Genomic DNA, 15,538 nt, shown 5'->3' with positions numbered 1-15,538 from the left:
AGGACTCGAACCTCCGCCGGGATCGGTTTGTCAGTGATTAAAAAAGTAAATGATCTAACTACCGCCATTGCTCCAGGCAAAGATGACTACATTTTACAAAAGACAAAATGGATCCAGCCGTGCTGATTGGACAGACGAGCAACTTAACGATTCCGTAAAAGCGGTGCAAAATGGAATGAACCTGAATAAAGCCTAAAAGGAGTTTCACGTTCCTTGGTCAACGCCGAAGAGACGATTACCAAACGGGTGCTTTACGAAAAAACCTTTGGGTGGGCCGCCTGTGCTAACAAAAGAATGTGAGAAGAAGTTGGTAAAGCATATCATAAAATTACAAAACTTCGAATTTGCACCGACAAGGACAGAAGTACGTACCATGGCATATAAACTAGCTGAGAAATATAACCAACATCACAAATTTAACCGAGAAAAGGAAATTTCTGGAATGGACTGGCTACATTTATTCTTAAAAAGAAATCCGGAACTCTCAATCTGCAAATTGGAAGGAGTTTCACAACCACGATCAAGTGGTGTAAGTACTAAAAACGTTTCGGAATATTTTTCTTTGCTGCAGAACATCTTCGTAGAGCATAACCTCCTTGATAAGCCTGGATATATATTCAACGTATATGAGTCCGGACTTCAGCTGAATAATAGACCAGGTTACGTGTTGGCAGCAAAGGGGTCTAAGAGCGGTCCAGCCATAACACTCAGTGAAAAAGGTGAAACCATATCTGTAATCGCTTGCAGCAATGGGGAGGGCATGTTTTTACCCCCAGCTTGTGTCTTGAAGGGAAAAAATTAAAAGGCCGAGTACAAGGACGGTATGCCACCGGGTTCCACGCTTTTCATGTCACAGAAGTCTGCGTACGTAACAACTGATATTTTTCTTCTGTGGCTAAGGAACCATTTTGCACCGAGGAAGCCTGAGGGAACAGTCGTGCTTATTTTGGATGGACATAACTCTCGTTGCAGCGTCGTGGATACATTAGAGTTTGCAGAAGAAAAAAAAAGAAACATAATTTTGCTCTGTCTACCCAGCCACACCATACACCATCTGAGCTGCTAGACAGAGCATTTCTTAAACCTATACAATCCTATTACTACAATACTTGCAATTCGTACATTAAAATGAATCCAAATAGAAAAAATTCCAGAGTAGTGTTCAGAGGACTGCTTACAAAGGCATGGGTAGAAGCAGCTACGACAGAGAATGCCATATCGGGGTTCAGAAGCACAGGAATCATCCCGTTTAATCCTGATGTCATCCCCGAATGCGCGTTTTTAACATCAGCTTCAGATCAACATCAGGAAAACAAAGAACGACATGTAAACAGACCTACTTCGCCTCGACTAAGTTGTTCGCGCTGGCAGCAGATACCTAATCCCTCGGAAGAATCAACTGCAGACGTTGATAACGATCAGGGACTTGAACACATACAAGCTTCACCACAACTGGGCTGTTCGCAACAGGCGGAAAATCCACAGGAAAACATGCAGTCTTCATTAGAAGCAAAAAAATGGTTCAAATGGCTCTGAGCACTATGGGACTCAACTGCTGCGGTCATTAGTCCCCTAGAACTTAGAACTAGTTAAACCTAACTAACCTAAGGACATCACACACATCCATGCCCGAGGCAGGATTCGAACCTGCGACCGTAGCGGTCTCGCGGTTCCAGACTGCAGCGCCAGAACCGCGCGGCCACTTCGACCGGCGCCATCAGAAGCAACAGAGATGACCTCGACAGTGGCAACAGAAGAATCTCAAACAACCCCTGGCTAACTCTTGGACCATAGTTCGCCGATACCTATCCTAGATAAAGTTGCATCTGCAAGGAAGACGTCCAGAGCTTTCGCTGAGGTTTTGAATTCTCCAGAGAACATCGACAACCTGCGAAACAGAAAACGGGAAAATGAGTCAGGGAAGAGTAGAACAAATGCTGAAAAGAGGACCAAAGGAGAAACCGTAACCAAAGGAAAAACCGTAACCAAAGGAAAAACCGTAAGCAAAGAGACTACCAAAGGAATTATAAAAAAGAAGCAGGCTAAGAAACGAAAAGCGTCTACCATTGACACCGAATCCGACTCGTCGCTGGATATCCAATTGCAAGACGATGACGACGACGCGGATGATGCAGAGTGTTGTTGTGCAGGGTGCGGTGAACTGCACAGTTGCACTAAAAAGGATGTGGATTGGATCAAATGTATTTGCTGCCAATGTTGGTTGCATGAAGACTGTTCAAAATATGAATCTATGTGTGACATATGTGGCAAAAAGGTGGGGAAATAAGTTCATAATTTTACCCAAAGGACATTCACCATTTCACCCATATACATGGCTGAAATGGTGAAATTGATGAAAATAAGTATTTTTTAAACTTTTGTAGTGCCTTAAAGAGGATGTGGTACTGTTAATATCTTACTTATGTATTTTGTGAAAGGAGAGTGTTTTTAATTTGTTTAAATAAACAATTTCTTGTCTTTTACGAGACCCAAATTTTTATCTCACATCACCCTGATTTAACTTAAAATATAGGAATGAAATTAATTATAAAATGTTTCTCTGTGTGTGTACTCAGTCACTTGCCTATTCCGGATCTCCACATCCTATCCATTTCAGCTACTTTGGCAGCATAACAACTGATTACAGCCGGAGTACAGTGGATACAAAGTCTAGCAACGGTAAATAACACATTTGTGTAAAAGAGAAATTTGTTAACACTGAATATAAATTTAAATATTAGGAGGTATTTCTAAAGGTATGTGCATGGCAAATGCCCTTATATTTAAATCAGATGTAGACGATAAACAGTTCGCACAAGAATAGAACAGAAACTTTGGAAATGTGGGGCTACAGAATAATGGTGAAGATTAGGTAGGAACATCGAGTAACAAATGAAGAGGCACTTAATCTAAATGGGGAGAAAGTAAATTTCTTGCACAACTTGACTAAAAGAAGAGCATTTCATTTAGCTTTGCAACGTTACGCCCTGATATTTAAACGACCTGACTGTGTCAAGCAGGACACTAGTTATACTGTACCGAACATTACAGGTTTGTTCTTCCTGCCCATTAGCATTAACTTACATTTTTCTACATTTAGAACTAGCTGCCATTCATCACATCAACCTGAAATTTTGCCTAACTCGTATGCTTCTACAGTCACTCGACTTCGACACCTTACCATATACCACAGCATCATCAGCAAACAACCGTTGATTGCTGCCTATCCTGTACGCCAAATCATTAGTGCATATAGAGCGGTCCTATCACATTTCCCCGGGACACTCCTGATGATACCCTTGTCTCTGCTGAACGCTTGCCATCGAGGATAACATACTGTATTCTGTAATTTATGAAGTCATGTAATCATTAGCAGATCTGTGAACCTATTCCATATCTCGAAGCTTTTTCAGCAGCCAGCAATGGGGCGTCGTGTCAAAAGTTTTCAGGAACCTAGAAACATGCAATCTGCCTATTGCCATTCATCCATAGCTAGCAGTATATCACATGAGAACAGGGCAACAAAATTTCGAACTGATAATGTTTTCAAGTATTCTGCAGCAAACCGATGTAGGCGATACTGGTTTGCAATTTTGTTAGCCGGTTGTTATGCTCGGGAATCACTTGAGATTTTTTCCAGTCGCTTGTGACTTCGCATTGAGCGAGAGGTTCGCGATAAATGGAAGCTAGCTAAGGGACCATCGCCATAGAGCACTCTCTGAAAAACCGAATCTGAATTCCATCCGGACCTGGTGACTTATTTGCTTTCATCTCGTTCAGCTGTTTCTCTACGCCAGGCTCGTCCAAACTGTGCCCCTGGGGCGCTAGCGCCCGCGATCGCCCGCGGCCAGCGCCCCGGGAGAATTCGTATGTTGCTGCAGTGGCCGAGCAGTGCCGCTTAGCTGGCCGGGCGGACCGCCCGAACGCCAACCAATAGATATATTTGTTCGCCCGTTTTCCCTTCGCGCAGAGGGCGTCTCACAAGTGCTTCAACTAGAGCTGACTGACCTACAGTGCCATATCCGCCTGAAGGACCGCTTTCTTATGTGTAACTTTCTAAAACTAAGAACCGTTCATTCCTTGGCGATAAAAATTTAACCAATCCTTTGAGGTTAGCTGTCTCACGGAGTATTGTACCAAGCCTTGACAAAATCGTTTCCTCGAAAAAAAAAAAAAAACGTGTAAAATGTTGATTGTCTTCTTTAACAATGTTGACTGTAAGAATAAAAGAGCTTTATAACCTTATTTCTATTTTAGTAAGTTTTCAAACTTTGTCAGTTAACATTATTACGCACAAAACAGCAAACTAAGGATCCGATTTCTAAACTCTGAAAAGGGATACAAAAAATTGTAGCACGAAGTATAACAAAAAATACTTACTTGTAACTACTAACAGTAAAAATGAAACTCTATATCCCTTACATAAAATTAATTCTAAAATAGAAGGCGCCGGCCGGTGTGGCCGAGCGGTTCTAGGCGCTTCAGTCTGGAACCGCGCGACCGCTACGGTCGCAGGTTCAACTCCTGCGCCGGGCATGGATGTGTGTGATGTCCTTAGGTTAGTTCGGTTTAAGTAGTTCGAAGTTCTAGGGTACTGATGACCTCCGATGTTAAGTCCCATAGTGCTTAGAGCCATTTGAATTTGAACTCATCAACAAGTGACTGGATGGAAGCCTTAGACCCACTGTGCGCCGGTCGGAGTGGCCGTGCGGTTCTACGCGCTACAGTGTGGAACCGAGCCACCACTACGGTCGCAGGTTCGAATCGTGCCTCGGGCATGGATGTGTGTGACGTCCTTAGGTTAGTTAGGTTTAATCTACGTTCTAGGCGACTGATGACCTCAGACGTTAAGTCGCATAGTGCTCAGAGCCAGACCCACTGTGCACTGTCCTCGCAGTCATGTCCATGTTCAGACAATTTCTCAAGCACTTAATGTTTGCACACCACCCACCGACCCCTCCTGCGGTGGTGTGGCCACATGTTCGACAGACTTTGGGTCAAGAAATTTCCGTCCTTTGCTACGCTGGACTTCAAAAGAACCTGTCTTTCCCAATCAGACCTTTAGCAGTCATTGGAAATATGCCTTTTTTCATACTCCTGAGTGTCCAAAAATCTGCAGGGCTACTGGTGCACAGTTCCTGTTCCGGTAAAAGAGGTTTACCAGCTGTGCACGATCCTTCATGGAGACAATTATGTTGAGCGTCTCGCACTCAAGCTGAGGAACAGCCGTGTGCCATGCATCTGTTGGTGTGCGTATTCTGACGCTTACAGTGCCATTTACTGGTGAAATTTCCGGTAATGTTATTTTGTTCCATAACATTTCCTGCTGCGTCAATAACATGTTGTTCAAATACGACGTCATTCTGCCCAGTGGTTTTCTACAGCGTTTTAACACTCAGACTTTAATTTGGACACCCTTTAGAGTATCCTGTGGCATCTGTCGTAACATTGGTATTCAACTAAGAGCACCAATGTTGTGATAAGTACCACAAGATACCTTCTACTAAGATTTTCTCAGATATTCTGGTAATGCGGCATAACCGCTATAGATTAATAATTTTTTTTAACAATAACTTGTCGTAAAGCGGTGATGCTGAGATACTCAGTTATTCAGATTGCAGACAATAACAAATGCCGAAACGTTGGTGGCGGCGACGATAGCAAGGGTCTTTCGTAGGGTGATGGTTGTTGTTACTATAGTGAACGAAAAGAGCTCATGTTTTGTTATGCCTGTGTCATTGGACCATACACACACTGCGGCTCTCAACGCCAGAGAGCGGGTGTGGAGAACCAGCGTTGCGTGTAAAAGTTCATGAGGCACCCGCATGATGAGAAGAGTGGAACCGTAACTCGGCCTCCACATTCGTCGTAAGCCCTTAAACCGGCCGGCGCGCGTTTCTGCCGCGGTGCCGAGTCGGCGCGCCACTTGCGCCGCTGTAATTAGCGGTGTTCCCGCTAAGCCGCGTGATTAGTGCCCGGCGTCGGCGTCGGCGCGGCTGAGACGTCGTAAAGCGCCTGAGCGCATTAAGGAGGCGTTGGTGGGCGTGCGTCCTTCCGCAGAAACAGATTGCTTCCGCCCCAGGGGGCGCGAAATCCGCGGCCGCAGACCTCGCGTCTTAGAAAGGATCAGAGTTATGTGGCAGTCAGCTCTTTGCAATGAACTGGAAAACAGAAGACGTGAGGTTGTTCTGCATCACGATACTCCCAGCTTTGGAATTCCTCGTTCGTGGTGGAGCATCTAGATGGTAATGATAGCGATGGAATACTAACCCCAAATATTTCTTTCAGTCTCAATTATGGAATCATATGAAATACAGTTTTACATAATTTTAAAAATTTTCATTTTCTTTCTGTCGCAAACTTCAATTCTTTCTCATTTAGTGTTTACAATTTACCCAGTGTTTTGTCATCTTTTCACTACATCTCTTATTCCTTTCTTCACACCGATTCTCAAAGGCATCTGTCTTGGTGTCCCCCTAAATGTAACATTACTATTCTGAAACTAAATATAGTGACGAGAAAAAACCGCAACATCCATAAACAATTAATGTAGAGTAATGAAATTTGGGGCATGCCTGTTAGTGCTGAAGTTGTAAGATGACAGATTAATGTAAGCGTGAGATAAGCCATTGAAAACATAAAATGCTGGTACACTGATAACCGGTGTAACGACCAAAGTGTTGAATGCAAGAATCCGCGCGGGATTAGCAGAGCGGTTTAAGGCGCTGCAGTCATGGACTGTGCGGCTGGTCCCGGCGGAGGTTCGAGTCCTCCCTCGAGCATGGGTGTGCGTGTTTGTCCTTAGGATAATTTAGGTTAAGTAGTGTGTAAGCTTAGGGACTGATGAACTTAGCAGTTACGTCCCATAAGATGTCACACACATTTGAACATTTTTTGAATGCATGCATGCTAACGTGAATGCATTGTGTTGTACAGGTGCAGGATTTCAGTTTGTCGGATGGAGTTCCATGCCTGTGGCACTTGATCGGTCAATACAATAGTGGTTAACGCCGTTTGTGGATGGCGCAGATTTTGTCCTCCGATGATGTCCCACATGTGCTCGATTGGAGACAGATTTGGTAATAGCCGGCCGCTGTGGACAAGCGCATCTAGGCGCTTCCGTCCGGAACCGCGCTGCTGCTACGGCCGCAGGTTCGAATCCTGCCTCGGGCATGGATGTGTGTGATGTCCTTAGGTTAGTTAGGTTTAAGTACTTCTAAGCCTACGGGACTGGTGACCTCAGATGTTAAGTCCCATAGTATTAGAGCCATTTGAACCATTTGGTAATAAAGCATGTCAAAGAAACATGTCGACACTCTGTAGAGCATGTTGGGTTACGAAACCGTTATATGGGCGAGACTTATCCTGTTAGAATACATTCCCAAGCGATGCTGTTCATGAATGGCAACACAACAGGTCTAATGATCAGCTTGATGTACAGATGTGCAGTCAGGGTGCGTCGGATAACCAGGAGAGTGCTCCTGTTGCAACACTAAGTCGCACCCCAGACAATAATTCCAGGCCTGTGTCCAGTGTGTCTTGCACGCTGACAGGTTGACAGGTTGGTTACAGGCCCTCAGCTGGCCTTCTTCTAACCAACACAGGGCCATCATCGGCACCGAGGTAGAACCAACTTTCGTCAGAAAACATAGCAGATATTCACCCTGCCCTTTAATGAGGTCTCGCTTGACACCACTGACATCACAAAAAGCGGGTGTTTGTAGTCAGTGGAATGCACGCAACAGGGCGTCTAGCTCGGAGCTGTCCTTGAAGTAACCGATTTATGACCGATCACTACGTCACTGTGGTGCGAACTGCTCTTCGAAATGCTACTGAAGATGCAGTACGATGATCGGAGGCATATATCTAATACTATGATCTTTCCTCTCGGTACTGCCAGATTAGATTAGATTAGTACTTGTTCCTTAGATCATGAATACGACACTTCGTAATGATGTGGAAGGTGTCAGGTTAATAAGAGGTGTCTATACAAGATATTACATTACACAAAATGTTACATGACACTTAATATTTTTAATTTTTTTTTGCGGTGGTTGGGGAAATTACCAACTTACTATATCCAAAAATTCATCTAATGAGTAGAAGGAGTTGCCATGAAGAAATTCTTATAAATGCTATATGGCTATCTGTCAGACTTTTGATGCTATTAGGTAAGTGACCAAAGACTTTTGTGGCACCATAATTTACCCCCTTCTGAGCCAAAGTCATATTTAACCTTGAGTAGTGAAGATCATCCTTTCTCCTAGTGTTGTAGCCATGTACACTGCTATTACTTTTGAATTCGTTCGGATTGTTAATAACAAATTTCATAAGTGAATATATACACTCCTGGAAATGGAAAAAAGAACACATTGACACCGGTGTGTCAGACCCACCATACTTGCTCCGGACACTGCGAGAGGGCTGTACAAGCAATGATCACACGCACGGCACAGCGGACACACCAGGAACCGCGGTGTTGGCCGTCGAATGGCGCTAGCTGCGCAGCATTTGTGCACCGCCGCCGTCAGTGTCAGCCAGTTTGCCGTGGCATACGGAGCTCCATCGCAGTCTTTAACACTGGTAGCATGCCGCGACAGCGTGGACGTGAACCGTATGTGCAGTTGACGGACTTTGAGCGAGGGCGTATAGTGGGCATGCGGGAGGCCGGGTGGACGTACCGCCGAATTGCTCAACACGTGGGGCGTGAGGTCTCCACAGTACATCGATGTTGTCGCCAGTGGTCGGCGGAAGGGGACCGCACCGCCACTTCCCAGCAAATTAGGGACACTGTTGCTCCTGTGGTATCGGCGAGGACCATTCGCAACCGTCTCCATGAAGCTGGGCTACGGTCCCGCACACCGTTAGGCCGTCTTCCGCTCACGCCCCAACATCGTGCAGCCCGCCTCCAGTGGTGTCGCGACAGGCGTGAATGGAGGGACGAATGGAGACGTGTCGTCTTCAGCGATGAGAGTCGCTTCTGCCTTGGTGCCAATGATGGTCGTATGCGTGTTTGGCGCCGTGCAGGTGAGCGCCACAATCAGGACTGCATACGACCGAGGCACACAGGGCCAACACCCGGCATCATGGTGTGGGGAGCGATGTCCTACACTGGCCGTACACCACTGGTGATCGTCGAGGGGACACTGAATAGTGCACGGTACATCCAAACCGTCATCGAACCCATCGTTCTACCATTCCTAGACCGGCAAGGGAACTTGCTGTTCCAACAGGACAATGCACGTCCGCATGTATCCCGTGCCACCCAACGTGCTCTAGAAGGTGTAAATCAACTACCCTGGCCAGCAAGATCTCCGGATCTGTCCCCCATTGAGCATGTTTGGGACTGGATGAAGCGTCATCTCACGCGGTCTGCACGTCCAGCACGAACGCTGGTCCAACTGAGGCGCCAGGTGGAAATGGCATGGCAAGCCGTTCCACAGGACTACATCCAGCATCTCTACGATCGTCTCCATGGGAGAATAGCAGCCTGCATTGCTGCCAAAGGTGGATATACACTGTACTAGTGCCGACATTCTGCATGCTCTGTTGCCTGTGTCTATGTGCCTGTGGTTCTGTCAGTGCGATCATGTGATGTATCTGACCCCAGGAATGTGTCAATAAAGTTTCCCCTTCCTGGGACAATGAATTCACGGTGTTCTTATTTCAATTTCCAGGAGTGTATATTGTGAGGCTACAGTGAAGATCTCTAGCTCTTTAAATAATTGTCTGCAGGATGATCTTGGATGAGTTGCAGCAAATATTCTGATTACACGCTTTTGTGCGATGAACACTCTTTTACTCAACGATGCCATACGAAATCAGAGAATGGAAATAGGCGTGGTAAGCTAATTTACTCAGTGGCCGTCCGGCGTCTAGTCATCTTGCTACCTTACATCCTCGATACCACCGCTGCCAGCAATCACGTCCAGTGGCTACATTCACGCGAAATATTTCTCCAGATCATCCAGGAGGAACATCCAGCTTGTCTTAGCCCTATAACGGGGCGTCTTTCAAACTCAGTGAGGTGATTATAATGACGTCTTTGTCCCCTTAAAAGCATCCTTGACTAACATCAACTCACTATGTTCAATCTCTCCAACTAACACTCATGACCGTTACAGTTTGTATTTGCCTCCAGGTGATCTACAGGTGCCGTAATGTTTAAGCCTCCAGAGTTGGCACGGTGTATGTTGACCAGGTTGTACGCGGCGTCGGCTGCCCTTCTCCCAACTCGCCGTTGGCATGTGACCAGGATCGATATCAACTGTACAAGTAGCGGTGTGACATGCCCACCAAAAGTAAAGGCGCCGCGGCTCAGTCTTGCTACCTTAAACCAATATATCCCCACCTCTCCTAGGAAAAGGCGCTGAGGTCGACTGACTGGCTTGACTAAGGTGGACTCTGTCTTGCTAGTGGCTAAATCCTTGATCAGCAAATTAACCGGCCCCAGAACCTTGACTATGGAACATGGACCGATAAAGTGTGAGGTGAATTTATCAAGTGTAGCCCCACCCTGGACCTGCTCAGCGTAGTTCCTAACAAAACTTGTATCCCCTACCTTGCACTGAAAGGGGCCTCTACCATGGTTTTAGCGCTTTGCCTGCCGACGATTGGCCGATTCAGTATTGTTCCTATCCCACTGCCGGCTTTCCTTACTGGTATCAGGAGTGATAGATGCTAGTAGAAGATCATTAATGTTCCACAAGGTAGATACCACAGAATTGAGGGAATACAACAACATAAGGTCGGCAGTTACATCCATCGACGCTTCGTGTTGATCGGAGTTAAATGCAAAGTTAAGCCAAGGGAGGGTAGTATCCCATTTACTCGGGGGCTTATCATGGTATATAATCAAGAACGACTTAAAAGTACGGTTCACTCTTTCGGCAAAGGACGCCTGAGAATAAATGCCGTGGTAGTTTCAATTGCTCAGAAACAAACGCCGGAGCGTTGTTGCTCACCAGAGCCTTAGGACGGTCAAACAAGAAGATGTTGGTCAGGTGTCCGGTAATAATGGCAGTAGTAACCCCTCGGCTGTAAAAGCAGTTTGTGGCGCCATTGGAGTGGCATTCCCTCCAAAATTAAAGCATTAAGGCTGCCACGACTCAAGTTGTTTAATCTTGAATTATATATATATATATATGAAACCTACACTCTGTGCCACAGAGAACTACAAAAACAGGATTATTTCCTAAATTGGCATGTCTCATCACAAAATCACAATAAGCAATAAGTGCAGTGTATGTGACCCAAGAACACGAATTTGACGTGGGTGGCCTGACGGGTAACTGATCCACAGTCGACCGGACTATGCGACTAATGTCTGAACCATTGTGCTGCTGTAGCACAATACGTTTACATGTGGGCTTTATCCCTCAGCGGATGTTAAATGGCTGATGGCTACAATGACGGTGAGGATTTTGCCACTGTTGTGGTGACAGACAGACACGTTCATCAAGCTGGCCAACAACAGAGCTAATACGAGTATTACATTTGGTATCCTCTTAAATTGAAGGTGTAAGGTACTTGCGTGGTGGGCCTGATTAATATGATTCGTTAATCCTGTATCTGACAGACCATACGCTGTAAAGACTCGTACAATGTGAAACAAAGGATAGGACTCTGATTATATTCAATTTCTATAATATGCACCACACAATTTTCTTTTGGTAAATTCAGTTTTATTTGTGATATCAATTATTTTAGAACTGTTGCTATATAATTCGTTGCTAACGCATTGACAGCACAGTTCTAGTCCTTCTTCCCTGATTAAGTCGAAAAAAACCTTTTCGTTGGTAGTCTTCGCCTATGGTGAAATGTATAATTTCACCCCACAATAAAAATTCAGTCCGGACACATATGTCATTCACGAAAGGGTGTACCAAGGTTTTGTGTGCTACTGAAGATGACACTTTGTGAAAACTGTATAAAGCGAGCTGTTCTTAGGAAATCGATGCGTCTATAACTCTTTCGGCTACAGAGAAGATGTAAATTGTGCCTGACTTGTATTAGGATGTGTTCTGTTAATTTGCAGCATATTTTTATAGCCTAAAAATAAAGCTCTAGTTTTGGTGGTGTGTTTGCTGAACATCTTGTATTTGCGTGTGACGCAATCACTCGCGACAATTTTCCATTCGAAAAATCAGCGCATGGTCAAGCGGTTTGTCTGTCATAGGAGGTTTTTGCATCGTAAGTGAGAATCCTTGAGCAGATGAACTAGCATATTGATACTGTAGCAATAAGAAACGAAACAATAACTTCATACATCAAGGCAAAGCCTTTTCTCATGCCAGTATACGGAATCCCTCCTTTATTCCCTTTTCTCTTGCTGCAGTAACACTACTGGCCATTACAATTGCTACACCACGAAGATGACGTGCTACAGACGTGAAATTTAACCGACAGGAAGAAAATGCTGTGATATCCAAATGACAGCTTTTCAGAGCATTCACACAAGGTTGGCGCCGGTGGCGACACCTACAACGTGCTGACATGAGGAAAGTTGCAGACCGATTTCTCATACACAAACAGCAGTTGACCGGCTTTGCCTGGTGAAACGTTGTTGTGATGCCTCGTGTAAGGAGGAGAAATGCGTACCATCACGTTTTCTACTTTGATAAAGGTCGGATTGTAGCCTATCGCGATTGCGGTTTATCGTATTGCGACATCGCTGCTCGCGTTGGTCGAGATCCAATGACTGTTAGCAGAATATGGAATCGGTGCGTTCAGGAGGGTAATACGGAACGCCGTGTTGGATCCCAACTGCCTCGTATCACTAGCAGTCGAGATGACAGGCATCTTATCCGCATGGCTGTAACGGATCGTGCCGCCAAGTTTCGATCCCTGAGTCAACAGATGAGGACGTTTGCAAGACAACAACCATCTGCCCGAACAGTTCGACGACGTTTGCAGGAGCATAGACTATCAGCTCGGAGACCATGTCAGTGGTTACCCTTGACGCTGCATCACAGACAGGAAGCGCCTGCGATGGTGTACTGAACGACGAACCTGCATTTCAGCAGGATAATGCAGGACCGCATGTTGCAGGTCCTGTACGGGCCTTTCTGGATACAGAAAATGTTCGACTGCTACCCTGGCCAGCATATTCTCCAGATCTCTCACCAGCTGAAAACGTCTGGTCAATGGTGGCCGAGCAACTGGCTCGTCAAAATGGCAAAACGTCATTTTTTCGGATGAATCCAGGTTCTGTTTACAGCATCATGATGGTAGCATCCGTGCTTGGCGACATCGCGGTGAACGCACATTGGACGCGTGTATTCGTCATCGCCATACTGGCGTATCACCCGGCGTGATGGTTTTGGGTGCCATTGGTTACACGTCTAGGCCACCTCTTGTTCCCATTGACGGCACTTTAAACAATGGACGTTACATTTCACATGTGTTACGACCCGTGGCTCTACCCTTCATTCGATCCCTGCGAAACCCTACATTTCAGCAGGATAATGCAGGACCGCATGTTGCAGGTCCTGTACGGGCCTTTCTGGATACAGAAAATGTTCGACTGCTACCCTGGCCAGCACATTCTCCAGATCTCTCACCAGCTGAAAACGTCTGGTCAATGGTGGCCGAGCAACTGGCTCGTCACAATACGCCAGTCACTACTCTTGATGAACTGTGGTATCGTGTTGAAGCTACATGGGCAGCTGTACCTGTACACGCCATCCAGGCTCTGTTTGACTCAATGCCCAGGCGTATCAAGGCCGTTATTACGGCCAGAGGGGTTGTTCTGGGTACTGATTTCTCAGGATCTATGCACTCAAATTTCGTGAAAATGTAATCACATGTCAGTTCTAGTATATTTGTCCAATGAATACCCGTTTATCATCTGCATTTCTTCTTGGTGTAGCAATTTTAATGGCCAGTAGTGTATTTGTTTAATAGAATGGTTACTGAACATTAAGGACATCGTAAATTAAAGTGAGGTGCAACTTCTGCGAAAAGAATTTGCATCAGTGACGTTTGCAACCGCTACAAATTTTATATTGTGTTTATTTATCTGTCTGTAATAAAAAGGGCATAGTAGTTCGGTCGGTACAGATCTATACTTACCTGTTCGTTCGATTTTACTTCATCGTGGTTGTATGTCTGTTCGTCTGTATAAGTCAAAGCTTGATTTTTTCCCCTTCTGTTTTGCGACGATGTCTTACAATAACGAGAGTACTAGAGTTCCTGCTGCACTGCCGGAAAATTTATGACAGAACTTGTGAGATTTCTGTCTCCTTGCAGCAAGCGCTTGTGTTGGCTGTAAATATCAGTGGGATTTTATGTTTCCGCACCCACATATCTCAGACCGACCCTTTCACTTTCCGCCGAGTACGTCGCCGACCCATTGCCGTTAATGTCTGCGCTGTAGGGACCGGGTTTCCCCTCCAACTTCTACAACTGTGCCTCTTCTTTCTTTTCGTAGTCAGATACGCCAGACAGAACAACGCAGTAACTTGCCGCTGCATGCTACAACCATCGACGAAATGGCGGCACGTAAATCACGACTTACGGTTTATCACTGTTCCTAGTGCACAGCTAATTGCAGACTTGCCATCAGGGCTTTGAATACATCCTTCACACACATCTAAATCTGAAGCTGTGGAGGTAAACAGGAAGTCGAGCATGTATAGCTCAGTTGTTACGTTGCCTGCGAAAGGCAAGGGCCTCGATTTGAATATTCATCCAGCCACATCTTTAATCTGTTGGTAAATTCAGTTTCCTTGTGGTTCCCTCGCTTTTTGCATAATAAGTAGCAGTAAGTTGTCTGCAGTTAACCAACCTAGGTAGTAAAATAGTTTGGCCACAGGTATTGAATACTTCAATATATCCAACAAGACAGCCACAGGAAACGAATTGAGGACTGTGCCATCTGTGAAATACGACATGGAACAATATCAATGCCTCGTGCTACCATTAGTGCCCTGCATCGTAACGGTCTCTAATCCTAATAACTTCTCACGAGATATTCTTCTTTAGGGATGTCTATGGCACGCTGCCAACAAGACAGCAATACAGGGTGTCCATAATTAAAGTTTCAGTTGCAAAACGCTGTAGAAAGAGAATCAGTACTTACAGTAGCGTCAGATTTGAACAGCATGTTACTGACGCGGGGGGAAACTTCATGAAAAAAAAGCAAAAATTCCACCAGTAGATGGCCCTGTAACCGTCGGAATACGCACACCAACAGACGCGTCGCATGCGGTAGTTCCTAAGTTTGCGTCCGAGACCACCAACATGTCTCCATGAAGGATCGTTCGTTGCTGGAAAAGTTCTTCTACAAGAACGGTTACTGTGCGCCAGTAGCCCTGCAGATGTTCCTGACACTCATGGGTATAAAGGGTATTAAAAAAGGCTGTGGTCCGGTGTCGGCTGAGGGACTGGAGAAAATGACGCTGTGAGAACCTTTAACGCACCAACGTCATTCCATCCCTCCTTGGGTGTGTGAGCAGGATCATTTTTACGGAAAGCTATTGCTATCTGCTGAAGCGGCTGCTGCAGAGGCAGTTCGGAAATAGTAGAATTATCAGCT

The sequence above is a fragment of the Schistocerca serialis genome, chromosome 9 (genome assembly GCF_023864345.2).
Source record: "Schistocerca serialis cubense isolate TAMUIC-IGC-003099 chromosome 9, iqSchSeri2.2, whole genome shotgun sequence".
Classification (NCBI taxonomy): Eukaryota; Metazoa; Arthropoda; class Insecta; order Orthoptera; family Acrididae; genus Schistocerca; species Schistocerca serialis.
Note: the sequence above shows the minus strand (reverse complement) of the source record.